Here is a 14,962-nt window from a genome sequence, read left to right as displayed (position 1 = left end):
AATTCCTCTAGCTCATTCAGCTGGAGCAATCTTTTTTCTCCAGCTAATTTGGCATCAAAGTTTAGGAATCTGGTTGCCCAGTAGGCCTTATGTTCTAGTTCCACGGGCAGATGACAAGCCTTACCATACACAAGTTGGTATGGAGAGGTCCCTATAGGAGTCTTGAATGCTGTTCTGTAAGCCCACAGAGCATCATCCAAGCTTCGTGCCCAATCCTTTTTACGGGGTACTTACAGTCCGTTCCAGGATTCTTTTTAGTTCTCCGTTAGAAACTTCAGCTTGCCCATTTGTCTGTGGATGATATGGAGTTGCCACCTTGTGGCGAGTCCCATACCGGACCATGGCAGAGTAAAGCTGTTTATTGCAGAAGTGAGTACCCCATCATTGATTAGTACTCTAGGGATATCAAACCTGCTGAAGATATGTTTCTAGAGGAACTTCAACACTGTTTTAGTATCATTGGTGGGTGTGGCAATGGCCTTTACCCATTTTGATACATAGTCGACTGCCACCAGAATATAAGTGTTTGAGTATGATGGTGGGAAAGGTCCCATGAAGTCAATTCCCCATACATCAAACAACTCAATCTCCAAGATTCCCTATTGAGGCATGGCGTAACCATGAGGCAGATTACCAGCTCTTTGGCAACTATCACAGTTACGTACAAACTCTCGAGAATCCCTATAGAGTGTAGGCTAGTAGAAGCCACATTGGAGGACCTTGGTGGCTGTTCGCTCACCTCCGAAATGGCCTCCATATTGTGATCCATGGCAATGCCATAAGATCCTCTGTGCTTCTTTTCTAGGCACACACCTACGGGTTATTCTGTTTGCACATCTCTTAAAGAGATTGGGTTCATCCCACAAGTAGTACTTTGCATCAGTAATTAATTTTTTCTTTTGTTGCCTGCTGTACTCATTGGGTATGAACCTTGCAGCTTTATAGTTTGCAATATCTGCAAACCATGGTATTTCCTAAATGGCAAACAAATGCTCATCCGGAAAGGTCTCAGAGATCTCAATAGAGGGGAGGGGGGAACTCCCCTTCTACTGGTTCTATCCGGGACAGATGATCAGCCACTTGGTTCTCTGTCCCTTTTCTGTCTCTTATTTCTATATCAAACTCTTGCAGAAGCAACACCCATCTTATGAGCCTGGGTTTTGAATCCTGCTTTGTGAGTAGATATTTAAGAGCAGCATGGTTAGTGTACACAATCACTTTTGATCCTACTAAGTATGATCTAAACTTGTCAATGGCATAAACCACTGCAAGTAATTCTTTTTCTGTGGTTGTGTAATTTTTCTGGGCATCATTTAAAATACGGCTAGCATAATAAATGACATGCAGAAGCTTGTCATGCCTCTACCCCAGTACTGCACCAATGGTGTGGTCACTGGCATCACACATTAGTTCAAATAGTAAAGTCCAGTCTGGTGCAGAAATAACTAGTGCTGTGACCAGCTTAGTTTTCAGAGTCTCAAACGCCTGCAGACACTCTGTGTCAAATGCAAATGGCGTGTCAGCAGCTAGCAGATTGCTTAGGGGTTTTGCAATTTTTGAAAAATCCTTTATAAACCTCCTGTAGAATCCTGCATGCCCCAGAAAGCTTCTGATTGCCTTAACATTAGCAGGTGGTGGTAATTTTTCAATTACTTCCACTTTAGCTTGATCCACCTCTATTTCCTTGTTTGAAATTTTATGCCCAAGGACAATTCCTTCAGTCACCATAAAGTGACATTTTTCCCAGTTTAAAACTAGGTTGGTCTCTTGGCATCTTTTCAGAACAAGTGCTAAATGGTCAAGGCAGGAGCTGAATGAGTCTCCAAATACTGAAAAGTCATCCATGAAGACTTCCAGAAACTTCTCAACCATATCAGAGAAGATAGAAAGCATGCACCTCTGAAAGGTTGTAGGTGCATTACACAGACCTCTTCTATAAGAAAATACTCCAGAAGGACATGTGAATGCTTTTTTCTCTTGGTCCTAAGGATCTACTGCAATTTGGTTGTAACCTGAATAGCCATCCAAAAAGCAGTAATATTCATGACCTGCTAGTCTCTCTAGCATTTGGTCTATGAATGGTAAAGGAAAATGATCCTTTCTGGTGGCCGTGTTGAGCCTCCTGTAGTCAATACACATGCGCCACCCTGTAACTATTCTTGTAGGAACCAGTTCATTTTTTTCATTATGAACCACTGTCATGCCTCCCTTCTTGGGAACAACTTGAACAGGGCTCACCCAGGGGCTATCAGAAATAGGATAAATAATCCCAGCCTCCAGTAATTTGGTGACCACTTTCTGCACCACTTCCTTCATGGCTGAATTTAGCCGCCTCTGTGGTTGAACCACTGGCTTAGCATCATCCTCCAATAGGATTTTGTGCATGCATCTAGCTGGGCTTATGCCCTTAAGGTCACTTATGGACCACCCAAGAGCTGTCTTGTGTGTCCTTAGCACTTGAATTAGTGCTTTATCTTCTAGTGGGTTTAAAGCAGAGCTTATGATCACTAGAAAGGTGTCACCTTCTCCCAGAAATGTATATTTCAGGGATGGTGGTAATGGCTTGAGCTCGGGTTTAGGAGGTTTCTCCTCTTCCTGAGGAAGTCTCAGAGGCTCTTTCAATTCCTCTGAACCCTCCAAATCAGGCTGAACATCTTTAAAGATGTCTTCCAGCTCTGATTCGAGACTCTAACACATGTTGACCTCCTCTACCAAAGAGTCAATGAGATCTACTTTCATGCAGTCTTTTGGTGTGTCTGGATGCTGCATGGCCTTGACAGCATTCAACTTAAACTCATCCTCATTGACTCTCAGGGTTACTTTCCCCTTTTGGACATCAATGAGAGTTCGTCCAGTTGCTAGGAAAGGTCTTCCTAGAATGAAAGTAGCACTCTTGTGCTCCTCCATTTCCAGCACTACAAAGTCAGTGGGAAAGGCGAATGGCCCAACCCTGACAATCATGTCCTCAATCACGCCTGATGGGTATTTAATGGAGCCATCAGCAAGTTGGAGACATATCCAAGTTGGTTTAACTTCTTCAGTTAAACCAAGCTTTCTGATAGTGGATGCAGGTATTAGGTTGATGCTTGCCCCAAGATCACATAAAGTTGTCTTGGTGCAATTACCCTCTAATATGCATGGTATCAGAAAGCTCCCGGGATCTTTAAGCTTTTCTGGAAAGCTTTTCAGAATGACTGCACTGCATTCTTCAGTGAGGAGAACTCTTTCAGTTTCTCTCCAATCCTTCTTATGACTCAAGATCTCTTTCATGAACTTGGCATAAGAAGGTATTTACTCAAGTGCCTTTGTAAACGGAATATTTATTTCAAGAGTCCTGAGATAATCTGCAAAGCGAGCAAATTACTTATCCTGCTCCTCTTGGCGGAGTTTTTGAGGATAAAGTATATTGGCTTTATATTCCTCAACCTTAGTTGCTGCAGGTTTATTTCCTACAGAGGTGGTTGGAGAAGCTTTTTTAGAGGGGTTGTTATCAGCATTTGTGTATGTCTGATCCCTCACTGGCATTTGAATGCCAGGGTTAGAAGCTGGATTGGCGTTGGACGCCAACTCCTTACTTGTTCCTGGTGTTTGAATGCCAGAATTGAGCTTCCATTGGGCGTTTGACGCCAACTCCTTGCTTGTTTCTGGCGTTTGAACGCCAAAGTTATTCCTCTCTGGGCTCTTACTGTCCTTAGAGGGATTTTGGATAGCAGTTTGTTCATTTCTTGGCTTTCTGCTGCCTTGAAGTGAGGTATTTAATGTTTTTCCACTTCTTAATTGAACTGCTTGGCACTCTTCTCTTATTTGTTTTGATAACTGTTGTTCTGTTTGCTTCAACTGTACCTCCATATTTATATTAGCCATTCTTGTGTCTTGTAGTATCTCCTTGAATTCGGCCAGCTGTTTTGTTAGAAAGTCTAATTGCTAATTAAATTCAGTAATTCGTTCTACAGGACTGAGTTCAGCAGTTACTGTTTTAGCCTCTTCTTTCATGGAAGATTCACTATTTAGGTACAGATGCTGATTTCTGGCAACTGTATCAATAAGCTCTTGAGCCTCTTCAATTGTCTTTCTCATGTGTATAGATCCACCAGCTGAGTGATCTAGAGAAATTTGAGCTCTCTCTGTAAGCCCATAATAGAAGATGTCTAACTGCACCCATTCTGAAAACATTTCAGAGGGTCATTTTCTTAGCATCTCTCTGTATCTTTCCCAGGCATCATAAAGAGATTCATTATCTCCTTATTTAAAGCCTTGGATGTCCAGCCTTAGCTGTGTCATCCGTTTTGGAGGGAAGTATTGATTCAGAAATTTTTTTGACACCTGTTTCCATGTCCTTATGCTAGCCTTAGGTTGGTTATTTAACCACCTCTTAGCTTGGTCTTTTACAGCAAATGGAAACAGTAATAATTTGTAGACATCCTGATCTACTTCCTTATCATGTACTGTGTCAGCAATTTGTAAAAATCGTGCCAGAAACTCTGTAGGTTCTTCCTGTGGAAGACCCGGATACTAGCAACTTTGCTGCACCATGATAATGAGCTGAGGATTCAACTCAAAGCTACTGACTCCAATGGAGGGTATACAAATACTGCTCCCATATGAAGCAGTAGTGGGGTTAGCATATGACCCCAGAGTCCTTCTGGACTGTTCATTTCCACTTAGGTCCATGATGGAGAGAAGGGAATTGATGTGAATTACAATTAAAATATATTTTTATTTTTATTTTATAAAAAGAGAACGAATAAAAAAATGAAATAAAATAACTAGAAATTAAATATAGATTTCGAAAATTAAGAATAAAAAATTTTAAAACTAAAATAATTACTTAATTAAGAAGATTTGAAAAACTTTGGATATGATTTTTGAAAAAGATTTTAGATTTTGAAATAGAAATCTGAATTTTAAAAGCAATTTTCGAAAATTCACTTTAAAATAGAGAGAATAGATATTTTTTTTATTTTTGAATTTTATGATGAAAGAGAAAAACATACAAAAGAGATACAACTTAAATTTTTTAGATCTAATGTTCCTTATTTTCGAAAATTTTGGAGGGAAAACACCAAGGAACACCAAACTTAAAGATTTTAAGATCAAAACACAAGGAAGACTCAAGAACACCTTGAAGACTCACAAGAACAACAACAACATGAAGATAGAACACCAAACTTAAAATTTTTAGAAAACCAAAATAAAATTTTCGAAAACTAAAGAAAAATCAACAAGAGAACACCAAACTTTAAGTTTGGCACAAGATTTATTCAAAGAAAAATTATTTTTGAAAAAGTTTTAAAAAGAAGATAGCCAATTACCAAGAACATAAGTACAACGCTCTAGCCAATTGAGCTATAAATTTAACGTGTTTTAATAAGGTATTTAATAAATAAAGATTTTTTTTTGAAAACTGATATTTTGAAAAAGCACAAGAAAAACAAGAAAAGACACAGAACAAGAAAAACTAAAGATCAAACAAGGAAAATAAACAAGAATAACTTGAAGATTAAGAAAGAACAAGGAACACAAGTTCGAAAATTTAAAAGAAAATAAAAATATGCAATTGACACCAAACTTAAAATACGAAACTAAACTCAAACAGAAAAATTCAATTTTTAGCTAATAAAAATTTTCGAAAACAATTAAAAAGAGAAAATAAGGATTTTTTTTTTAAATTCAACCAAAAACAACAATAGAAGACTCTAAACCAAAAAGAAAAATTTTTCCTCATCTAAGCAACAAAATAAATCGTCAGTTGTCCAAACTCGAACAATCCCCAGCAACGGCGCCAAAAACTTGGTGCACGAAATTGTGATTCACACTTTTCACAACTCCGCACAACTAACCAGCAAGTGCACTGGGTCGTCCAAGTAATACCTTACGTGAGTAAGGATCGATCCCACGGAGATTGTTGGCTTGAAGTAATCTATGGTTACCTTGTAAATTTTAGTCAGGAGATTAATTATGATTATCAGTTTGAATTGCGAAAAATAAAAGAGCATGAAATAAATACTTGTTATGCAGTAATGGAGAATATGTTGGAGTTTTGGAGATGCTTTGTCTTCTGAATCTCTGCTTTCCCCCTGTCTTCTTCTTCACGCACGCAAGGTTCCTCCTATGGCAAGCTGTGTATTGGTGGATCACCGTTGTCAATGGCTACCATCCGTCCTCTCAGTGAAAATGGTCCAGGTGCGCTGTCACCGCACGGCTAATCATCTGTCGGTTCTCACTCATGCTGGAATAGGATCCATTGATCCTTTTGCGTCCGTCACTACGCCCAACCCTTGTGAGTTTGAAGCTCGTCACAGTCATTCAATCCCTGAATCTTACTCGGAATACCACAGACAAGGTTTAGACTTTCTGGATTTTCAAGAATGCTGCCAATGGATTCTAGCTTATACCACGAAGATTCTGATTAAGGAATCCAAGAGATACTCATTCAATTGAAGGTAGAATGGGAGTGGTTGTCAGACACGCGTTCATAGATTGAGAATGGTGATGAGTGTCACGGATCATCACATTCATCATATTGAAGTGCGAATGAACATCTTAGATAGAAACAAGCGTGTTTGAATAGAAAACAGAAATAATTGCATTAATTCATCGAGACACAGCAGAGCTCCTGGTGCACGAAATTGTGATCTCCAGGCTCGAACAAATCCTGGTAATGGCTCCAAAGCTTGGTGCTCTGATCTTAATTCATAATTGTCACAACTTCGATACAACTAACCAGCAAGTGCACTGGGTCGTCCAAGTAATACCTTACGTGAGTAAGGGTCGAATCCCACGGAGATTGTTGGTATGAAGCAAGCTATGGTCACCTTGCAAATCTCAGTTAGGAAGATATAAATGGATAATGGTGTTTTCGAAAATAAGTAATAAAAGAAGGATAGAGATACTTATGTAAATCATTGGTAGGAATTTCAGATAAGCGAATGGAGATGCTTTTCGTTCCTCTGAACCTCTGCTTTCCTACTATCTTCATTCAATCTGTCTTACTCCTTTCCATGGCTGGCTATATGCAAGGGCATCACCGTTGTCAGTGGCTACATCCCCTCCTCTCAGTGAATAATATGCTCACGCACCCTGTCACGGCACGGCTATTCATCTGTCGGTTCCCGATCATGCTGGAATAGGATTCACCCTCCTTTTGCGTCTGTCACTAACGCCCAGCACTCGCGAGTTTGAAGCTCGTCACAGTCATTCAATCATTGAATCCTACTCAGAATACCACAGACAAGGTTTAGACCTTCCGGATTCTCTTGAATGCCGCCATCATTCTAGCTTACGCCACGAAGATTCTGGTTAGGAGATCTAAGAGATATTCATTCTAGCTTTATTTCATGTAGAACGGAGGTGTTTGTCAGGCACGTGTTCGTAGGGGAGATGGTGATGAGCGTCACACATAATCATCACCTTCATCACGTTCTTGGGTGCGAATGGATATCTTAGAAGAGAAATAAGAAGAATTGAATAGAAAACAGTAGTACTTTGCATTAATCTTTGAGGAACAGCAGAGCTCCACACCTTAATCTATGGAGTGTAGAAACTCTACCGTTGAAAATACATAAGTGAAGGTCCAGGCATGGCCGAGATGGCCAGCCCCCTAAAACGTGATCAATAGTCTCCTAAGATGAACAATAGATTAAAACTGAGACCAAAGATGTCAAATACAATAGTAAGAGGTCCTATTTATAATAAACTAGCTACTAGGGTTTACATGAGTAAGTAATTGATGCATAAATCCACTTCCGGGGCCCACTTGGTGTGTGTTTGGGCTGAGCTTAAGTGTTCCACGTGCAGAGGCCATTTGTGGAGTTGAACGCCAGTTTCTGTGCCAGTTTGGGCGTTCAACTCTGGTTTTGGATCCTTTTCTGGCGCTGGACGCCAGATTTTGGCAGAAGGCTGGCGTTGAACGCCAGTTTACGTCGTCAATTCTTGGCCAAAGTATGGACTATTATATATTGCTGGAAAGCCCTGGATGTCTACTTTCCAACGCAATTGGAAGCGCGCCATTTCGAATTCTGTAGCTCCAGAAAATCCACTTTGAGTGCAGGGAGGTCAGAATCCAACAGCATCAGCAGTTCTTTTTCAACCTCTGAATCTGATTTCTGCTCAAGTCCCTCAATTTCAGCCAGAAAATACCTGAAATTACAGAAAAACACACAAACTCATAGTAAAGTCCAAAAATGTGAATTTAACACAAAAACTAATGAAAACACCCCTAAAAGTAACTAGATCCTACTAAAAACATACTAAAAACAATGTCAAAAAGCGTATAAATTATCCGCTCATCACAACACCAAACTTAAATTGTTGCTTGTCCCCAAGCAACTGAAAATCAAATAGGATAAAAAGAAGAGAATATACTGTAAATTCCAAACTATCAATGAAACAGAGCTTCAATCATATGAGCGGGACTTATAGCTTTTTGCCTCTTGAATAGTTTTGGCATCTCACTTTATCCATTGAGGTTCAGAATGATTGGCATCTATAGGAACTTCAGATTTCGAATAGTGTTATTGACTCTCCTAGTTCAGTATGATGATTCTTGATCACAGCTTCTTTATGAGTCTTGGCCGTGGCCCTAAGCACTTTGTTTTCCAGTATTACCACCGGATACATAAATGCCACAGACACATAATTGGGTGAACCTTTTCAGATTGTGACTCAGCTTTGCTAAAGTCCCCAATTAGAGGTGTCCAGGGTTCTTAAGCACACTCTTCTTTTGCTTTGGACCTTGACTTTAACCGTTCAGTCTCAAGCTTTCACTTGACACCTACACGCCACAAGCACATGGTTAGGGACAGCTTGGTTTAGCCGCTTAGACCGGGATTTTATTCCTTTAGGCCCTCCTATCCACTGATGCTCAAAGCCTTGGGATCCTTTTTATTGCCCTTGCCTTTTGGTTTTAAGGGTTATTGGATTTTTGCTCTTGCCTCTTGGTTTTAAGAGCTTTTGACTTTTTCTGCTTGCTTTTTCTTTTTCTTTATATTTTTTTTCGCCTATTTTTTTTTTCTGCAAGCTTTGTTCTTTGCTGCTTTTTCTTGCTTCAAGAATCATTTTTATGATTTTTCAGATTATCAAATAACATGTCTCTTAGTCATCATTCTTTCAAGAGCCAACATATTTAACATTCTTAAACAACAACTTCAAAAGACATATGCACTGTTCAAGCATACATTCAGAAAACAAGAAGCATTGTCACCACATCAATATAATTAAACTAAGTTCAAGGATAAATTCTAAACTCATGTACTTCTTGTTCTTTTGAATTAAAACAGTTTTTATTTAAGAGAGGTGATGGATTCATAGGACATTCATAACTTTAAGACAAAGTTACTAACTACTAATGATCATGTAATGAAGACACAAACATGGATAAGCACATAACATATAAAACGAAAAAACAGAGAAAGTAAGAACAAGGAATGAGTCCACCTTAGTGATGTCCTTGAGCTCTTCTATGTCTCTTCCTTGTCTTTGCTGCTCCTCCTTCATTGCTTTTAGATCTTCTCTGATTTCATGAAGGATGATGGAGTGCTCTTGATATTCCACCCTTAGTTGCTTCCAATAATTGTGTGGAAGAAAATGTATCCCCTGAGGTATCTCAGGGATCTCTTGATTTGCAGTCAAATGTTCTACCACTGAGCTATAGATCCTTTATATAATTGTTTTACCACACCAAACTTAGAATGTTGCTCGCCCTCGAGCAAAAGAAGAAGGAATAGATGAAGAAGAAGATGTGGAAATAAAAACTAGGATTATGAGGAGGTAAAGTGGGGATCCTGTGGGGTCCACAGATCCTGAGATGATCCTGTGGTGTCCACAGATCCTGAGGTGTCAAGGCATTTACATCCCTGCACCAATTTAGGCATGCAAAATGCCCTTGCACACAACTCTGGGCGTTCAGCGCCAGGTTAGTGCCCATTTTGGGCGTTCAACGCCGCTTTGCTGCCATTTCTGGCGTTGAACGCCAGAACCATGCTTGTTCTGGGCGTTCAGCGCCAGGATGCTCCCATTCTGGGCGTTCAGCACCAGAACTATGCTCTGTTTTGGCGTTTGAATGCCAGACAGATGCTCCTCCAGGGTGTGATTTTTTTTCTGCTGTTTTTGATTCCGTTTTCAATTTTTATATTTATTTTGTGACTCCTCATGATCATGAACCTAAGAAAACATGAAAAACAATAAAAATAATAATTAGATAAACATTGGGTTGCCTCCCAACAAGCGCTTCTTTAATGTCAATAGCTTGACAGTGGGCTCTCATGGAGCCTCACAGATGTGCAGAGCTTTATTGAGACTCTCCAACACCAAACTTAGAGTTTGGATATGGGAGTTCAACACCAAACTTAGAGTTTGGTTGTGGCCTCCCAACACCAAACTTAGAGTTTGGCTGTGGGGGCTCTGGTTGACTCTGCTTTGAGAGAAGCTTTTCAAGCTTCCTCTCCATGGTTGCAGAGGGAGATCCTTGAGTTTTGAATACAAGGGAGTTCTCATTCCATTGAAGGACTATTTCACCTCTGTCAACATCAATCACAGCTCTTGCTGTGGCCAGGAAAGGTCTTCCTAGGATGATGGATTCATCCTCTTCCTTTCCAGTATCCAGGACTATGAAATCAGTAGGTATGTGAAGGCCCTCAACCTTTACTAATACATCTTTTACTTGTCCATAAGCCTGTCTTCTTGAGCTGTCTGCCATCTCTAGTGAGATTTTAGCAGCTTGAACCCCATAGATTCCCAGTTTCTCTATTACAGAGAGGGGCATAAGGTTTATACCTGAACCAAGGTCACATAGAGCCTTAAAGATCATGGTGCCTATGGTACAGGGTATTATGAACTTTCCAGGATCCTGTCTCTTCTGAGGCAATGTCAGTTGATCCAGATCACTTAGTTCATTGATGAACAAGGGAGGTTCAACTTCTCAAGCATCAATGCCAAACAATTTGGCATTCAGCTTCATGATTGCACCAAGAAACTTGGCAGTTTGCTCTTCAGTGACATCCTCATTCTCTTCAGAAGAGGAATACTCATCAGAGCTCATGAAGGGCATAAGGAGGTTCAATGGAATCTCTATGGTCTCTAGATGAGCCTCAGAGTCCTTTGGTTCCTCAGAGGGAAGCTCCTTATTGATCACTGGACGTCCCTGGAGGTCTCCCTCCTTGGGATTCACGTCCTCTCCTCTCCTCACAGGTTCGGCCATGGCGCTTATGTCAATGGCCTTGCACTCTCCTTTTGGGTTCTCTTCTGTATTGCTTGGGAGAGTACTAGGAGGGATTTCAGTGATCCTTTTACTCAGCTGGCCCACTTGTGCTTCCAGATTTCTAATGGAAGACCTTGTTTCATTCATGAAACTTACAGTGGCCTTAGATAGATCAGAGACTAGATTTGCTAAATTAGAAGCATTTTGTTCAGAGTTCTCTGTCTGTTGCTGAGTGGATGATGGAAAAGGCTTGCTATTGCTAAACCTATTTCTTCCACCATTATTAAAGCCTTGTTGGGGCTTTTGATCCTTCCATGAGAAATTTGGATGATTTCTCCATGTTGAGTTATAGGTGTTTCCATAAGGTTCACCTAAGTAATTTACCTCTGCTATTGCAGGGTTCTCAGGATCATAAGCTTCTTCTTCAGGAGAAGCCTCTTGAGTACTGTTGGATGCAGCTTGCATTCCATTCAGACTCTGAGAAATCATATTGACTTGCTGAGTCAATATTTTATTCTGAGCCAATATGGCATTCAGAGTATCAACTTCAAGAACTCCCTTCTTCATAGGCGTCCCATTACTCACAGGATTCCTTTCAGAAGTGTACATGAACTGGTTATTAGCAACCATGTCAATGAGTTCTTGAGCTTCTGCAGGCGTTTTCTTTAGGTGAATGGATCCACCTGCAGAAGTGTCCAGTGACATCTTTGATAGCTCAGATAAACCATCATAGAATATATCCAGGATGGTCCATTCTGAAAGCATGTCAGAAGGACACTTTTTGGTCAACTGTTTGTATCTTTCCCAAGCTTCATAGAGAGATTCACCTTCTTTCTGTCTGAAGGTTTGAACATCAGCTCTAAGCTTGCTCAGCTTTTGAGGAGGAAAGTACTTGGCTAAGAAAGCCGTGACCAGCTTATCCCAAGAGTTCAGGCTGTCTTTAGGTTGAGAATCCAACCATAATCTAGCTCTGTCTCTTACAGCAAAAGGGAAAAGCATGAGCCTGTAGACTTCAGGATCTATTCCATTAGTCTTAACAGTATCACATATCTGCAAGAATTCAGTTAAGAACTGAAAAGGATCTTCAGATGGAAGTCCATGAAACTTGCAGTTCTGCTGCATCAGAGAAACTAATTGAGGTTTCAGCTCAAAGTTGTTTGCTCCAATGGCAGGAATGGAGATGCTTCTTCCATGTAAATTGGAATTAGGTGCAGTAAAGTCACCAAGCATCTTCCTTGCATTATTATTATTTTCAGCTGCCATCTCCTCTGCCTGTTCGAAAATTTCTGAAAGGTTATCTCTGGATTGTTGTATTTTAGCTTCTCTTAATTTTCTCTTCAGAGTCCTTTCAGGTTCTGGATCTGCTTCCACAAGAATGTTCTTATCCTTGCTCCTGCTCATATGACAAGGAAGAATGGCCAGAAAAATGATAATAATAATAGAGATCCTTTATACCACAGTATAGGGATCCCTTTGTGAGTGGAAGAGAAGGGGGAGACAAAGAATGTGATGTAAAGGAAGAAATGCAACTGTACGAATGGAAGAGATGTGAGATGAGATGTTAGGATATGAATGAATAAATAGAATAGGATGAGAGAGGTATAACTTTCGAAAATTGTTTTGAAAAAGGGTTAGTGATTTTTGAAAATAGTTTTTGAAAAATGTTTAGTATATTTTTTTTTTTCGAAAATTTTTTTGAAATCAAAAATAAAAATAAAAATAATTAGTTAATTAAAAAGAAATTTTTGAAAAAGGGGGGATATTTTCGAAAATTTAGAAAGAGAGAATTAGTTAGGTGGTTTTGAAAAAGTTAAGAAACAAACAAAAAGTTAGTTAGTTAGTTGAAACAAATTTTGAAAACCAATTTTGAAAAGATAAGTAGTTAGGAGGTTAGGAAAGATATTTTGAAAAGATATTTTTGAAAAGATAAGATAAGAAGATATTTTTGAAAAGATATGATAGAAATTAGTTTTTGAAAAAGATTTGATTTTTAAAATCACAATTAATGACTTGATTTATAAGAAATCACAAGATATGATTCTAGAACTTAAAGTTTGAATCTTTCTTAGCAAGCAAGTAACAAACTTCAAATTTTTGAATCAAAACATTAATTGATTATGTTATTTTCAAAAATTATGATATAAAATAAGAAAAAGATTTTTGAAAAATATTTTTGGAATTTTCGAAAATAACTAAGAATTTTGAAAAAGATTTGATTTTTGAAAAAGATTTTGAAAAAGATAAGATTTTCAAATTGAAAATTTGATTTGACTCATTGGCAACAACTTGATTTTAAAAATTTTTGAAAAAGTCAATTCAAATTTTCGAATTTGATGAGAGAAAAAGAGAAAAATATTTTTTTTTGATTTTTGAAATTTTTATGAAAAACATGAAAAGTATGCAATGCATGAAATTTTTAGATCAAAACAATGAATGCATGCAAGAATGCTATGAATGTCAAGATGAACACCAAGAACACTTTGAATGTCATGATGAACATCAAGACACAATTTTGAAAAATCTTTAATGCAAAGAAAACATGCAAGACACCAAACTTAGAATTCTTTAATGCTTAGACACTAAGAATTCAAGAATGCATATGAAAAACATGATAAGACACAAAACAAAAAATCATCAAGATCAAACAAGAAGACTTACCAAGAACAACTTGAAGATCATGAAGAACACTATGAATGCATGATATTTTCGAAAAATGCAAGATGCATATGCAAGTGACACCAAACTTATAATGTGACTCAAGACTCAAACAAGAAACAGAAAATATTTTTGATTTTTATGATTTTCTAATTTTTTTGGATTTTTATTTTATATTTTTCGAAAATTTAAAAGAAAAAATAAGAATTCCAAAATTTTTAATATGAATTCCAGGAATCTTGCCATGTTAGTCTAAAGCTTCAGTCCAGGAATTAGACATGGCTCACTAGCCAGCCAAGCTTTCAAAGAAAGCTCCAGTCCAAAACACTAGACATGGCCAACGGCCAGCCAAGCTTCAGCAGGTAGATTAGGAACAGTAGCAGGTGGATTAGCTCCAACTAGCTTGCTCTTGATAACAAATTGCAAGCCTCAGTCCAAAAGAATTTAGACATGGCTTTACAGCCAGCCAGGCTTCACATGCTTCATGAAACACTAGAATTTATTCTTAAAAATCTTGAATAAAATTTTTGAAAACATTTTTATTTTTTCGAAAATAGATGAGAGATTTTTGAAAATATTTTTTTTGAAAAATTTTTGAAAACAAAACGAAAAGAAAATTACCTAATCTGAGCAACAAGATGAACCGTCAGTTGTCCAAACTCAAACAATCCCGGCAACGGCGCCAAAAACATGTGCACGAAATTGTGATCTCCAGGCTCGAACAAATCCTGGTAATGGCTCCAAAGCTTGGTGCTCTGATCTTAATTCATAATTGTCACAACTTCGATACAACTAACCAGCAAGTGCACTGGTCGTCCAAGTAATACCTTACGTGAGTAAGGGTCGAATCCCACGGAGATTGTTGGTATGAAGCAAGCTATGTCACCTTGCAAATCTCAGTTAGGAAGATATAAATGGATAATGGTGTTTTCGAAAATAAGTAATAAAAGAAGATAGAGATACTTATGTAAATCATTGTAGGAATTTCAGATAAGCGAATGGAGATGCTTTTCGTTCCTCTGAACCCTGCTTTCCTGCTATCTTCATTCAATCTGTCTTACTCCTTTCCATGGCTGGCGTATGCAAGGATCCATGTCATGGCATCCCAAT

The 14,962-nt window shown here is 38.6% G+C and overlaps 1 protein-coding gene and 1 non-coding gene across 2 annotated transcripts in view; one reads left to right on the top strand and one right to left on the bottom strand.

Annotated features, from left to right (window-relative positions):
* Positions 1-14,962, bottom strand: part of LOC112770171 (uncharacterized) — an 82,709-nt gene that overhangs the window by 9,481 nt on the left and 58,266 nt on the right. The gene's annotated exons all lie outside the window — the stretch shown is intronic.
* Positions 11,957-12,064, top strand: LOC112774437 (small nucleolar RNA R71). The gene has a single exon (XR_003188929.1). It is a non-coding gene; the product is annotated as a small nucleolar RNA R71 (small nucleolar RNA).

The sequence above is a fragment of the Arachis hypogaea genome, chromosome 18 (genome assembly GCF_003086295.3).
Source record: "Arachis hypogaea cultivar Tifrunner chromosome 18, arahy.Tifrunner.gnm2.J5K5, whole genome shotgun sequence".
In the NCBI taxonomy this organism is placed as follows: Eukaryota; Viridiplantae; Streptophyta; class Magnoliopsida; order Fabales; family Fabaceae; genus Arachis; species Arachis hypogaea.
The sequence above is the reverse complement of the archived record's forward strand: the minus strand, read 5'-3'. Positions and strand labels throughout refer to the sequence as shown.